The sequence below is a fragment of the Etheostoma spectabile genome, chromosome 8, assembly GCF_008692095.1.
Source record: "Etheostoma spectabile isolate EspeVRDwgs_2016 chromosome 8, UIUC_Espe_1.0, whole genome shotgun sequence".
NCBI lineage: Eukaryota > Metazoa > Chordata > Actinopteri > Perciformes > Percidae > Etheostoma > Etheostoma spectabile.
Window position 1 is genome coordinate 25,337,417 of NC_045740.1, and position 15,945 is coordinate 25,353,361.

Sequence of the window (15,945 nt, forward strand, 5' to 3'; positions counted from 1 at the left end):
TCTAGACACATTAGACCACATAATTTACAAGGACCCAACAGTTCTAGTAGTTCCTTCCAGAGCAAGCAACAGTGCGACAGTGGCGAGGAAAAACTTCCTTTTAGGCAGAAACCTCGGACAGACCCAGGCCCCCATCCATTTAGCTGTATTTTTTATTTATTCGTTCTTTTAAATTAGCAAAATTAGCATGCTAATCTAAGATGGTAACATATACCTGCTAAACATCAGCATGCTAGCATTGTCATTGTGACCATGTTAGCATGGTGATGTTGAAGTAGGGGTATTGACGTTCTTTTCAAGGACGATACCAGAAACGTTAAGCGATATTTTTTTTTTTTGTGGTGAATGACCTTTCACTGTAAAGAGTAGGGTGTGACGAGACGCTTACTCCACGAGACGAGACACATCACGAGATTGGGTTCACGAGAACGGACGAGACGAGATTTAAAAAAAAAAAAAAGATCCTCGATAAATATGAATGGAAAATAGTTTTTAATCAACTGAAAAATCCAAAATGCAAAACAATTAGGTGCATTTTGAAATCAACTATTAATGATGAGATGTATGATTAATGTTTTTTTTTTATATTTTAATGAATTAATGCAGTAAAGGACGTGCAAACACTGCAAAATGTTTTGTATAAACTCTACCAACCGGCTTTGCCCTGGACAATTCCACGAGAAATCTAACTCCTTTCCACAAACGAACATAAAAAATAAACAGTATAAATAAAATAAATGTGTAAATAACGAAAAAATACACACTTAAATGCAAACAGTAGTGTATCAATAACCAAAGTACTGCTCTTAAAACTACAAGTGCACAGAAACAATTCTTTTAATTTTTTTTAATGTTTCGTCGCGGGGGCAGTAGTTAGTAGAGAGCTGTGGTGGTGCTGGAAGCGTGTGCATAGTGCTCGTGTTAGCCGCGGTATTCGGCATTTTTTTCTTACAATGTACATATGTGTTTCGTCTTGTCTGTCACTCTTTCGCCGTTTATCATTTCCGCAGGAAAACCAAATGTGCCACACAAATGACTTAACGTGGCAGGGGGATCTTCGATAGTAATTTCACGCTCCATCACGCTGACATCACAATCGCCTCACGAGACAACTTTTCACCTCGACGAGAAATCTCGTCTCGTTTTAATCTCGCGAGATCTCGTAAAACGAGATCTCGTCACACACCTAGTAAAGAGCTGTTCCTACATGCATTCTCACTTGCTGAGACCTGGTGCAAAGTTTCCTTAGATTGTCAGTTGATGTTTCCATGGTTGCACTTTTTGTTAATCTCAACTTATTCTAAAAGAAATTTATTACTGTATATTACTTTCATTGAATGCATGTATGCTGAACTGGTGATTGGCTCCATCAGTCAGCAATAGAGAAGAGAAGCAGACACTTATTTATTTGAAAATCATGGATCATTAAAATCTTGTGCTTAGCCTCCATTCCAACAATACTTCAGCAGAAATTCCATGTGTGCTCTGCTGGCTGCGTGCCCTGCTGTACTGTTAAATAATAACTGTGAATGAGGGTACCAGGCACATCTACCCCGTCCAGAATGCTGTGAGTCTGCAGGTGGTGTGATGGAGGGGCTGTGGTGTTAGGGGGTGAGAGCTATAAATCCAGTGGGTGTGTGTGGGTGGTGTGTGTGTGTGTGTGTGTGTGTGTTGTGGCAGTGTGTTTAAGACATGGAGGTCTGAATGATTGTGGAATCTTCTGTATTTAATGAAAAGTGGCTATTGTGGAAAAATTTATCTTTCTCAGTGTCTGTCTGAGGCCCATTTTTTAAATAGTGTGTGTGTGTGTGTGTGTGTGTGGGTGTGTGTGGGTGTGGTTGTGGTGGTGTGTCGTGTAACACAGCATTTTTCAATAGTTAGTGCTTCTATGGACAACAAAGGCAAACACAGCCACAATGGATACACACCAACCCTGCTAAATGAGTCCAATGCACAGCTATGAGCTTTCTTTCTACATTTGTCCCTCCACAGCGGAGAAAATTTAATCAAATGACCTCTCAGTTGGAGTGTGTGGCAGGAACCCTGTCAATACACGGCGTCCCATGAAGAGGAAACATTGCTCTCTTTAAATAGACAGTTGTGAACTTTATGTTAAATAAGACAGTGGGAAACACGAAGACTAGGTAGATACAAGTGAGGCTAAACAGGCTAAATGTTTTGGACTAGCAATGACGCATCAGTTTGTCTGACACTATCTATTAGTTTGGTACATGAGATTATTCAGCACATATTAAAACCATGTTTTTTGTTAAATTTAGATAACCTGGTTTGTGGGACATACTGTAAACAGATGAGTGAAAAAGAAAAAAAGAAACAATAAAGAAATTAAAAGTATATATGCATATTTTACTAAAAGACATTATAGATAATGCAAAAGTACTAAGTAAGGCGTAAATCAGTAAAAGTTCCTCAGTCATCCGTATGAACCACCAAAGTGTGTGGCAGTGTCTGTATCTGCAGAGACCCTTCCCTCTGCTGTATTTTCTCGGTTTTTTTATTTACTGCGTGGGGCATTTGTGGGCAACATCAGAGAACCTTTCAGCCCCACAAGGATGTATAACCCCCCAGCCAATACCACCGCGCAGGTTATACCAGCCTGTTCTAATCAGGGACTGCCGCTTTGTCACGCCCCTGAAGCGCCTCATTCCGCACACAACTTTAACCTCCACACACACACACACACACACACACACACACACACACACACACACACACACACACACACACAACACACACACCCACACACACACACACAACACACACACAGGAGACGCTGCTTTGCACAAAATCCAGAAATGTTGCACTTTTCACAGAGGTGGGGTGTGTAATTTCTGCTTTAGAACAACATTGCTGTGAGACCATCAGAAAATAACTTTTATTTATCTGATTCACTGCTTTGTTGGTGCTCCCTCTCTCATTTACTCTCTAGGCGTCGGACCACTGCTGTGTTCTCTCTCTCGCTCATTGAGCTGGGAGGAGGGGCCAACGTGTATATATAAACAGAAGTGAGACTTCTACATATTATACCTTTAAAGCATAAGTGTCTTTTTGAAAAACTGAGCAAAGTGCATAGTAGACAGTAAAGATGAAAATAAGAATGTGTTTTATAATTATGAACTAACATGATAACAAGTCTAAAAGACCAAAGCCCTTCTTGCAATCCCTAGAGGCTTCAATGTTCAGTATATCTCACACACCAAGTTTAAAGACAAAGGAAATTTTGAGCAAAATCATCTGCTATAAAGTGAATGCAAGTAAGCAAATTGACACAAATGTGCTGGGCACGGTGAGTGAGTGAGTTAGTTATGAATATTTCAACTTTTCTAAAAGGTTATTTCAATAAAATTAAATAAAGAAATTGTGATTATATTGTTTTATAGTCATGTAACTGCTAGGCTAAACGAATTCTTTCAATTGCCCCAAGATTATATAGATTTATGGAAAAAAAAAACTTTTGCGCTTACATGTTGCACTTACATGTAGCCTTTGTAGTTTGGCTTATTGAAGTCGATGTACTTGTTTTGATGCTCTGCTTGCTGTTCTGGGTTTGTCCCTTCATGGTTGAATGCAGTTATTGGAAGTCGCTTTGTTAAAAGCGTAGCTAAATTAAATGTAATGTAATGCTATGTGTAATGCGACTAGCTAATTTTTTTTTAAGGGTTAGTCATGAACCAAGGTGCATCATTTGGAGGGACATAATTCCCATAAGTAAAACTGACAGTGGTGCTTGACACAATATCAGGTGGTTCCTTGTGATGGGGCCATGAAACTTAAATGAAAATTAGTTAACGTGGTTTGCAACTCTGGACCAAAGTGTTGGATGTATTGACAGACAGACATTGGATTAAGTTACAGTTTTTTTACAACCACTTGCTACAATTTCAGAACCTTGATGTATTTTTTAAAACTCTAGACACAAAACTCAAAACGGTCATCACTTGTAACACGGCTGTCAATGTTACAAAACAGTGCATTGTGCATTTAGATCTTTAATGAAAGTGTGCACTTGCACAATCATTGGTTGAATAAACTAATATTATGAAATACCATTGAAACTTACATCATTAAATATTTTAGTACAAAAAGGTGATACATGTTTATTATGGTACTAGATGAAAACATCCCTGTAAAAGCACTGCAGTAGTAGAGAGAATACTACAGACACAGTGGAATCACTGAACAAAATCTGAATGTATTCTAAAAACAATACAGTACAAACACAACATAGGTTTATTTGAATCAAAGCTAAATGATAGCTAGGAAATGAAAAAAAGACAGTACTTTAAAGATCATCATCTTGTTCATGTTGATTTGGCCACATGTTCTCATCTACATTGCAATTAGCCAAAATCTTGGAAAAAACCTTGGGCAGGCAACAATGTGGTAGTATAATTGTAGCCCTTTATATAAAGTATATATCTCAATCATCAGAAATGGTTGACAGAATTGGATGGGCAGTTCCAGGGTCCTGATGCATTTAGGGCAGTACTGTCATATGTACTAGTCTGCTGTGAAAGTGGTACACTGGACCATAGAAAACGTGTCTGATAAACAGTAGTACATTACAGTAAAGATTGATGATGAATATTACATACATAGATAATGTTAGTCTAATTGGTTCATGCGCTACATAATTGGTGACAATATATCTCGGTATTTAAACTTCATGATCTATAACATAGATATTGTTCTAACTATGCATTAAGAGTAATGCAACAGTTACTATAATTTTGAACAGTTGTATCAATTGAAGGTTGATCATGTATGAAACGAATGGACAATCATTTGAAATGTATTGGTGAATTGCTTTTGAAGTAGTAGAACTTTAATGTTAAGTTGTGTCTATTGAAAAGGTGATCTTTGTTAATTGAACAAATGATCTTTAGGTTTATGTGTATTGCATCCAAGTAATTGAAACAAGTGTTAGAGTTTTGAAAAAATGGGCATTTTGATCATTGGTTGTGAGTTTTATGTCTATTTTAAAAGGATTCAAGGTTCTGAAATAGAGCCACAGTGATTGTAAAAACTGTAAAGAGACATTAGAAAACAAAAATGTCCCTGTGGTATCAGCTTCCCGTTCACACAGAGTTAAGAGCATTCAGTATGATGACTGTACTTTATGTCATTATGACCTGAATAGCTGTGTTGGCTCACAAATACCGTTCTACCCTGAGCCAACAGGCATTCATCAAAGTTAACAGAAGAATGTGTTTGGTGTGTGTGTGTGTGTGTGTGTGGTGTGTGTGTGTGTGTGTGTGTGTGTGTGTGTGTGTGCAACGTGTGCGTGCATGCGTGCCTTATAGAGACATCCACAAAGGGATAGAGGGAAGTTTGCATATTTAGAGGGTGATGCTGCATGTGGAGAAGTAGTAGTGTGTATGTGGGTGCTTGTGTACAAGCATCTGAGGTGGGGCTATTATTAAATATCAGAGGGCTGCTGATTTATTTAAATTGTGACAGGAGAGAGAAATGTCTTCTGGCCCACAGACCGTTTGTTCTTTTTTCAAGGACAAAGTTGATACCATGATGTTTTAGTGGCCTTGGTCAGCTCTGTCTATAGTAGTGTTTCTGTCTCTGTGTCGCTATTGACCCATTCCGTCAATGAGGGGAGCAGGAGAAGGGAGGGGATGTGTGAGGGAGGAATCAGATGAGGGGAAGAGAAAGGGGAGGGAGTTAGTAGAACACCGGGAGATAAAGAGGACGGGGCGAGGAGCAGGAGATGGGAAGAGGAAGTGTAGGGGGTTCAGCTTAGAGAGAAGAGCAGATAGGCCCGTTCCAACGTTCATGCATCAAACTGAAACACTGAACCACACATCACCTGCCAAAAGGGTTCTAACATTGTTTGTTTTCAACAAGAACTTTGTTCTTGCTGACTTGTCAATGTTATTTTTTTAGTCATACCAATTTGGGAGTTACACGCATGAATTGTGAGTATAATAACTGTATTATATTATATTGTATTAATTAGATTTATTAGTAGATTCCTGGTATTATTTGTATTTACTGTGTCAGTTGTGTTGATTCCTCAACTTGTTTGTAATGGTATGGACATTAGCCATTCAATTTTATTTATAAGCTTGTCCTGGTCAATTTGGAAGGTTATAAGTAATGTGATTGGTTCATAGCTGTGATAAAATAATAATATACAAGGCTATGACGTCTAATTCCTTTTGCACAATAAGTTTCACTCTGCGTCTGAGAAAAAATACAAACTAATGTGCCATAAAGGGAAGCCATTCATCCGCACACAATACACACACACACACACACTGCCATGAGCAGAACTGGTTAAAATCAGCCAAATACTTTTAAGTGTACGGTACGGTACATATTTCCAATATGTTTATTGCTTTACCATGCTGTCTGGCTGGTCTTTCGACGAGAGATGAAGCTTTTCTCCATGCTCTCTCCAAAGCCACCAGACTCTGTTGTCCATATCTCCACCATCACTGCTGAACAGCTGACTTCTGACTCACAGTGCCAGGTTCAATTCCTGTGCAATAACCAGCAACACGTCTCTAACGAGTCTGTTTACTGGTTCTACTTATTTACATCATTCTCATTCTCTATTTCAGCTGTTCAAACTGGTCATATTGTAATATAATACTACATAATAACATAATACTATTTATTACAGCACCCTTTGCACTATGCTCCCTAATTAAAATCCTTTGCACTATGCCTCAACCTTTCTATATTGTTCTGTTAATGGTGTGCATACTGTACATTGTGTAAGTGCATTGTGCAATAGATCCAAAGCAAAATTCCTCTATGTGTCCTCGTTCCTGGCAATAAAGCTTATTCTGAATTCTGATTCTGATATGGTAATTCTACCTTGCAGAACACAGGAGTTGATTTACCACTGCCTCGTTTAGTATTTTGTTTGTGTTGTTGTGGGATTTTGGTGAATAAAAACTAACCTAAAACAAAATATAGCATATTACTAGCTACCATATAAGATATGAGCTTAGTGTTGACCCTATAGCTGTGATATAATCACAACATACAGCCGGTTATGACCATATGTAACAAGTGAAAAACCTTGACTTTTATATACAAGCGGTTGAGGTGCTATAAATACGTGACAGTATCAAAATGCCAGTCTACGGAGAATGCACTCAGCCCGATTCTAAAACGGTGTCTTCAAACGAGCCATCAGGACTTTTGCAGTTTGTGATGTCACAATTATACAACACTAGGCAGTGCCGCTACAGTACTATATACAGGTACTGTATATTCAGACAGACAGTATGAGATCATCATGACATTTGGTTGAGTGTTGCATGTGAACATGTTTTAGGTGAACCCCAAAAACAAGTATGAACCTGAACATAAGCATAATATGGGACCTTAATGGATGAGGATTGACCCCTCAGATCCCCTCGTTGCTGTTTCAGTGGAAGTCCGTTTGTCCCAACCTACTTATAATAAATTGCCAAAATGATGTCTCAATGAACAGAAGAAAAGGAGCATTCAGTAAGATTAACACCATGTCTACTGCTGACGTAGTCTCCTCCTGTCCTTGGAAATAGTAGACAAAGAGCACCCTATGACCACTTGGCCATATACTATACATTCCCACAGCAGCCGCACAGGATGCAAACTCCCATCCTCCTCGTTCGGTAGACAGACTGAAATATAACACATTTCATACACAAGTGCTTTCTGTTTCTCTGTGTGTTATCATAAGAAGATAGAAAGGAACATTGGCAGCTGTGTACACAGGGCAGGTTTTGTTCTGCTGTCAGAGTGAAATCAAAAGTTGTTCGAGTCATACATAATGTAAGTGTTTCTGTACTAGGTATGATAAAATAAGTCTCTAACTGATTAATTATCTGATCAACAGTTTATGTCAAAATATTTTTTGATAATAATAAATGAAACATTTTTTTAGTTAGATTAATACTTTTATAGTCTCCATTGCCAGACCTATCTCCACCGCGCTGCGGAGTAAGGTCTGGCTCCTCCTATCTATTCATTATTATTTATAGTATTTAATCCTGTGTTCATTCAATTATTCCTGTATTATTATATTTATTTAGTGAGACTTAAGTCATGTTCCATCCTCCATAACCGGACACAGCAACGCTGGTTCTTTGAAACGGTCTTTTGAAAGCGCTTGTTTGGTGTAATGAGCGTTACTTCGTCAACAGCAGTCCTGCCACAATCAGTCCCAAAACTTACCAGTTAGGGAGTAAATGCTCAACACATTTTTTACATATATCACACACATAAAACATAATAACCAAGCATGCCTGCCTTTTGCTCAATCCAAATTGTCTTCAAACTTGCCATTTTCAACGTGACACTTTCTTGCTAAAAGTTTGTTGACCTTTCAAAATGACTGGCAATTATCCAGTAAATGAACTGTCTTCATCCAGACTAATACGTAAAGGTTCTATACAGTGTAAGACTATTTATGTGACAATGTCAACAGGTTTGAATAATGATATTGATTGCCAAATGTTTGGAATTATGACATTAAATCATGTTCTTGCATCTTGTTGTACTGTATAAGTTCTCTCCTTTACATTCACCTACTGCATGTGCCAGCCGTCTGCGGAAACCTTTTACTTCTGATGTTGTTGAAGAGTGTGCAATGATTTAGTGACACAGAATATTCGATTTTGATATTTGAAGCAGAAGCTTTTGATTGAATAGTTGTCTACCCGGGTAGCTGGACTTGGTGTTCATCTGGTGTTGATTTTCTCACTTTAGGTAAATTAAGTGTTTATTTTGTGTTTTTCATCACTCCTCTCACTTTCCGTGTTGACAGCCATGCAGCAGGCTACGACAGTGACCCAGTACCCCCATGTTGTACAGCTGAGCACACGTACCGCATACACACACACGGAGTCTTCAGGGGAATACAGGTAGGACTCATACTATACTGACATCGTCTCTACATGTAACCTCTTTTTTAATGTCAAGAGGCAATCATGAGGTCACAGTGACCTTCTTCACTTTTATACACTCTGTGAAATGCATAAAAAAGACTTACTGAAAACCTACACTTTGCAGGAAAAACGTATCACTGACACAGGAAAAAGAATGTATTTTTGAGTGGACTGACGGAGATGAGTGGTGGAAAGCCTGATGCAAAGACCAGACACAACCACCCACACACACACACACCTATGCCCACATGCACGCACGCACACACACGGCATGCACACATACTCAGAGATTTTTAAAAAACAGCTCTAAAGGCCAAGAGGACTCTTTTTCCACAAATCCATTAGCATGAAGAAAAGACACAAACAAACACACAACACACACAACACCACACACACACACACACACACACACACACACACACCACACACAACACACACACACACACACACACACACATACACACAGGTAGAGATACAGTTTCCATACGAGGACCACGTTAATAAATCATTTGATTTTAATTATTGTCTGTCAGCAGCTCCAAAGCACAGAGAGCAGAGATTCTCCAGACCTGCTCTTAGCCCCAGCAGGACTTTTGAGATCTTTTTTCGTTTTGGGGCTGTTTCATCATTCACATGCTCCTTTTTTTCCTTTGCTGCTTTTTTTTCTTCTGTAATAGAAATGGATTGCACAAAAACACATAGAGATCTGGCTCAGTGCAAAGAATAAACAACCTCTCACTCTTATGCCTTTTAAAGTAATTCAAGAGCTGCTAAAACGTAGATAAGAGTAATGATGCTTTGCTCCATAATTTTTATTATACGGATTACTCTAATTCTCAGTCATTGCCAAAGGAAATACAGATGTCAGCCCTGAATTCATTCTACATTACTGCAATATGGTACATGACCAGCGAAAACTATTACACAGCTAGCTTGTTGAAAACTGAATCTATGCAAGAATCACGTAACAAATGACCGAATCAAAGCTAATTGTAGCTCAATCAGTCAGCTTGACATTCTCTTGATTATCCCCCAAAGTGTGCAATCATACACCATTATGAAATAGATAATATCATGAAAAATTGCACAACATACATATATGTGATAAAGAACCAGCAATATGTGAAATAACTCAAAATAATGTTAAAACTCATACATTATTATGAAATGTTTCTCCATCAGGGTTATTTTCAAATAATGGAGTTTTAGTTCATTTCAGAAATTCTCATTGCATTCTAATAGCAATTTTCCCAAAATACTTTTATTTCAGTGTCTTTTTCTCCGACAGGCAGGTACCAAGAGCGGGTGTTTCTGCATACACTAATGCAGAAATATTGATTTTCTTTCTACAACCAGTTTTATTCCATTTAACTTCTTCAGCTGTCAGCAGTGAAGCAGGGCTGTAATGGGGCCCCCTCTGTTAAAAAGGCGTGACTAACAGCTCCCTTTGGACTGCAGTCGTGGGGTCATTTTACTGCTAATTCCAACTAATGATATATGAGCATTTAATATAATGATCCCCATGAGCTAGACACATCACATGCAATTATTTACGCAAGGACAGATTGAATCGCCTGTTTTGTAAATTACAGTTTACTGGGTTTATTATTGATGAGGGACAGTTTTTGTTAATTTTGCCTGAAGTGGATTGGCTTTAAATTATAAATGTGTGTGTGTTGTGGGGTGTGTGTTGTGTATATGTTTGGTGTGGTGTGTGTGTGTTGTGTGTGTGTGTATAGGATGTGCGGCGGGTGCCCAGTATCACTCCAGCCATAGTGCGGCAGAGAGCAGCGGAGAAGCGTCGTTCATGTGTGCCTACCCAGGATGCAACAAACGTTACTTCAAGCTTTCTCATCTGCAGATGCACAGTCGCAAAAACACAGGTGAAACCAACAGAAGCAGGGAAATATGCAATAATATTACACTTATTATTTAGCTCCGCCTGATTGCCAGACATCTCAGTCACAGTTGCTCGCACAGACATGTTCTTACTTCACAAACAAATTGTACATTTGTTTGACTTCTTAAAAATGTTTTAACAGTAAGCGATGTTTCCACTGGCCTAATTTCCTTGTCTAGTATTGCCAGAAACCCTCCTTGTGAATTGGTTTTTTAGTCAACTGTCAAATTTAGAGCCAGTGTTAGCAGCGGCTAGCAGCTTTAGACAGACCTCAGCAGTGTGACCTCACTCTGAAGTGAAAGAGAGTATGTCTTCTACTCAACACTGGTCAGGAGATCACTTGGTCCAAGAGTAATAAACTCAAAGATATTCAGGTTCATTAATATAAGAAAACAATCAACAGTCACATTGAGAAGCCACAATACTAATAACTAGTTCAAAATGTTGGCAGTTATTTTTTGTGAATTGGCTTATCAAAAAATCACCTAATTGTTTCAGCTCTACTATATAGCCATTTCCATCAACAACCGAAAGAAACAACAGTGTAATTGTCGACAAACTAAACTAGTGCACATTTAACCCTATTTTTCCTATGAGTTTGTGTGCTATCTGTGATGTCTTTAGGTTTTCATTTGTCTTTCATGTTGCCTGTCCAGGGGAGAAACCTTACCAGTGCGAGTTCCCAGACTGTGGCCGGAGGTTTTCTCGCTCTGACCAGCTAAAAAGACACCAGAGGAGACACACAGGTTTGATCCATTTTACTCAAACTGTCTCTCTGTCTTTTTTTTTTTCTTCAAATATTTCCTTTCGGTTCTTTGTATTTATTCATCTCTCCAGTTGCTCTCTGTGCTGTTTGCATGACAGCCATTTTGCGGACACTGCAGTCTTTGGAAATGCACAATTGCATTTGTGTTGCAGTGGTGGCTACACTGAGCTCCCCTCAGATAAGGCTGATCAAACTTTGGAATGGCTTCCCTGCAAACCTCTACCTTTATTTTTCTATCTCCCTCGTATGTGTGTGTGTGTGTTTGTGTTTGTGTTTTGTGTGTGTTGTGTGTGTGTGTGGTGTGTTGTCTGGGTGTGTGTGTGTGTGTGTGTGTTTTGCGTGTGTGCATGCATAATGTACATGTGTAGGAGATTAAACCATTCCAAGAGACGTGTCAGAGAAAGTTCTCTCGTCTGACCACCTTAAGACACACACCCGGACTCTCATCAGGTAAAACAAGTGCGTAAACTTTTATTTTTCATTCTTCTTCATTCATTTGCGTTTACTACAGACATACTCAAATAAATGTAATTGACAACATACTCTTGACTTGTGCAAATATGTACTAGATGCAGTGTATAAAAGTGTATTTAATCTTCCTATTCAGGCAATGACCAGAATATATTAATATCCTAATATTCTCTCATTTTCCCCTTTCTTTTCACTTGTTATTCCATCTGGCATGCATCCTTTTATTCTTTCCTTCATACTTTTTCCATCTTCGTCATTACATCCTCTCTACTTCTTCTTCAATCGATCTTCTGTCTCCTCCAACCTGTCCATCCATCCCTCCTCTTTCACAGGTGAGAAGCCGTTTAAACTGCAGGTGGCCGAACTGTCAGAAGAAGTTTGCCGAAGTGATGAATTGGTGCGACACCACAACATGCACCAGAGGAACCCACCAAGCTACAGCTGGCCATCTAAGTCTTTTGATGGCCCATATCACAATTTCAATGTCAACAACTGGGTTACATCTGCTTATATTGTCTGTCTCCAATTAATCAAAACTGGTCACCCGATTTGCACCCTAAGCCTGTGTGGGTCCCAGCGAATCCTAACGAGTCCCTAAAAAAAACGTAATAGTAGTTGTACATAATTTAGATTTTAAGAACTAGACATCACAGTCAATTAGGCACGGGCCAGTGTGTGATTCTAACGGTATGACAACCTTCAGCAAAAATATCACAATTTCACAGTATTGTGGTATTGCAATTACAGATTTAAATGTATTTTTAATGTCTGGGTAAAAACTCGTTTTTTTCTCCTTGAACACAGTGTATTTATTTTTAAACTGCACTTCCTGTCCTTATGTCCACTCATGAAAAACAGCTCATACCGTATGACGAAAAATGAAAGTGGTTTTGAAACTTAATTTTTTTCAAACTGCAGTATACTTTGAGGAACCGGTCCGTACCTACAGTCTATCTCTGAGCCAAACAAGTCTCAGATCCACTGTCGTTGTTTCCAATCCACACATTTTGGAAACAGTCTCTCTTCCAGGTGTGGAATTACAAGACAACGCTGTCCTATCTATATGTGTGTTATTACCAACAAATCCCATTAAAGACCAAAATCAGAATGTTATTTATCTCTCCTGCTAGAGTTAGCACCAACCGGCTTAAACAGGCAGTTTAAACTGTTTTTAGCCTCTAAACATGTTCAAAATGTCATTACCAGTGCCTAGCCATGTTTACTGGTCCTTCCAGTGACACAGCGAATCTGACTGCAGGAGATGTGACAGAAAGGCATAAAAGTTGTTTTAATTCAGCCATGCACATACCTTGTTTATTTCTTGTTTTCCGGTGAAGTCCACACTAATTGTTATCACAACTTGTATGCCTTTCTGTCACATCTACTGCAGTCAGATTCACTGTGTCACTTGGAAGGAATCACTGCACATGGCTAGGCACTTCTGATTACATTTTGAGCATTTTTTAGAGGCTTAAACAAGTTTAAACTGTGCCCTGTTTTAGCCTGTTAAGCCTGTTGGGTGCAAAATCTAACTAACAAGAGGATAACTCAGTGTAGACAGCACAATTGTTTTCATTTTTTGTACTGACAGCACTCAATTCTTTTTTAAACAGAGCTACATTGTAAATCGATGGGAATTCTCCTTTAAGCCGTTGTAGTAAAATAAGGAGTAAAGTTCTTTCTTGTAGTTTGTAACTGTACAATGTTTTGGTGTCTGATAAACCTTCAAACCCATGTTCAGTACCTGAAACAACACATCCACTAACACATCCCCATGTTTTTCATTTAACACAGCGCTGTTTCTGATTGGGAAGCTGAATTTGTTTTAAATTGTTTACATTGAACAGCGATTTTAAAGTGGTGTGAAATTCTAATTCATCATGTCCAACTCCACAATTCAACGCAAGAAATAAAGTCCAAACCATGTGCACAGTGGCCAACAGCCAGCACACTCTTTTGCTGTGCTTGCAGCTTTAATTTTAACTTACCTATCAAACGGAACTGCGTCACGTGTGTAATTATGGCATGTTCTTACACATTTAACAAATACTATAACAAGTACGAATTTAAACCCAATTTTTTTCAAACTAACTAAGTGGTGTTGCTAAACCTAACCAAGTAGTTGTTCTACTAACGTGACCAAAATGCCACCGTTCGCAAACTTGACAACATGTTAAAACTGCTACATTACGTTAAGTATGAGAGAAAAACAATCCCTACTCTATCTGTAAAGTGTCTCAAGATAACTCTTGTTATGAATTGATACTATAAATCAAATTTAATTTAATTGAATTTAATTGAATTGGATGTCTTTATTATAGCAGGTAAAGTATTGTATTGGACACATACACATTTTGACCTGATAATGGCACTAGTAGAAATGATAGAGATACCCAAAGGTATTAGGATTTATACTGTGGGTAACATGAATGTCTCAGTGTCATAGTGATCTATCTAGACATTTAGACACTTTTTATTCGTTTTCATATGAAACCTCTCCTACAGAATACACTAGTTCCAATGAAAACAGTTGTAGGACAACGAGGGACAGAGGAAACACAGTATTCAATTTACTTCCATTGTACTGTGTTGTAGACAGAAATCTCAGAGACAAATTTCTCAAAACCTGTACAAATACAACCAAAACTATTAACATGACTAGGTACACCTAAGGGTTTTAGTGATTCGAGCGAGTACTTTCATAGTTTTAAGAGTCTTCTTCACACCTCGTATTTCCTGGCTACAAACTGTTGTAGTCGTCGTAGTGTTGTAGGGTGTTAGCCTCTGTGCGTGTGTGTGTGTGTGTGTGTGTGTGTGTGTGTGTGTGTGTGTGGTCTAGGTATAGTACATTTGTGGGGACCAAAAGTTAAAAACAGTATATACTAGGGGACCTGGTGCTTTTGGGGACCAATATGCTGGTCCCCAACCGTTAAAGGGCTTTTTGAGGACTAAGACTTGGTTTGGGTAGGGTTAGAGTTAGGTTATGGTTAAGGTTAGGGTGAGGGGGAGGGTTAGGCATTTAGGTTTGATGGTTAAGGTTAGGGTAAGGGGCTAGGGAATGCATTATGTCAAGACTGGTCCCCACAAAGATAGGCAGACACGACTGTGGTTGTGTGTGTTGTGTGTGTGTGTGTGTGTGTGGATTAATAAGCCATCAGCCTGTTTTCATTTAGTTGTTCCAGTGGGCCAAGCTGACAGCCCGCAGAGAAAATACATTCCTGTTGGTACCAGGCTGCCAGATTAGAAAACTGACTAACTCATATGAGTCTTCCCAGCACAGTGTGTGTGTGTGTGTGTGTGTGTGTGGTGTGTGTGTGTGTGTGTGTGTGTGGTGGTGTGTGTGGTGTGTGTGTGTGTGTGTGAGAGGAGAGGACACAGACACAGATAGCCAAAAGGACAGGGGTATTCTTTGTCATAACAGAACTGAATCTGCTTAGCGCGAGCACACACACACACACACACACAAAAACACACACACAAACACACACACACACACACACACACACACACACAGTACTACACGTTCTGAAAGGCATGTACATGTAGCACTACATGTACATGTAGAAAGGCCCTACTGAAACTGACCAATGGCCTTGCACTGAAAAGTGCAAAGGTACTTTTTGTTTTTGTAAGAATTGTTATTATTCCGCAACAATTTTTGAAGGGCTGAGCATGCTGGACAACTCATACAAATAAGCCCACATGTCAGACCTGACAAAAACTACAAAGTTCTGTAGTGATTGGGCTCAAGAGTTGCCAGGGGGTCCATAACGCCCCTTTACAAGCTTCATAATTCTGAAAAAAATGAGTTGTTAATATATCAAATTTTGAGGGAATATAGGTCTCATCTTGAAGTCCATGGAGCATTTTTTTGAAATTGTTCCACCTGA

The 15,945-nt window shown here is 38.9% G+C and overlaps 1 protein-coding gene and 1 pseudogene across 4 annotated transcripts in view; one reads left to right on the plus strand and one right to left on the minus strand.

The window, feature by feature from the left end:
- wt1a (WT1 transcription factor a) overlaps positions 1-15,945 on the minus strand; it is a gene marked incomplete at its 3' end in the record, with an annotated part of 39,686 nt that overhangs the window by 13,679 nt on the left and 10,062 nt on the right.
- On the plus strand, positions 6,407-12,692 carry LOC116694737 (Wilms tumor protein homolog; annotated as a pseudogene).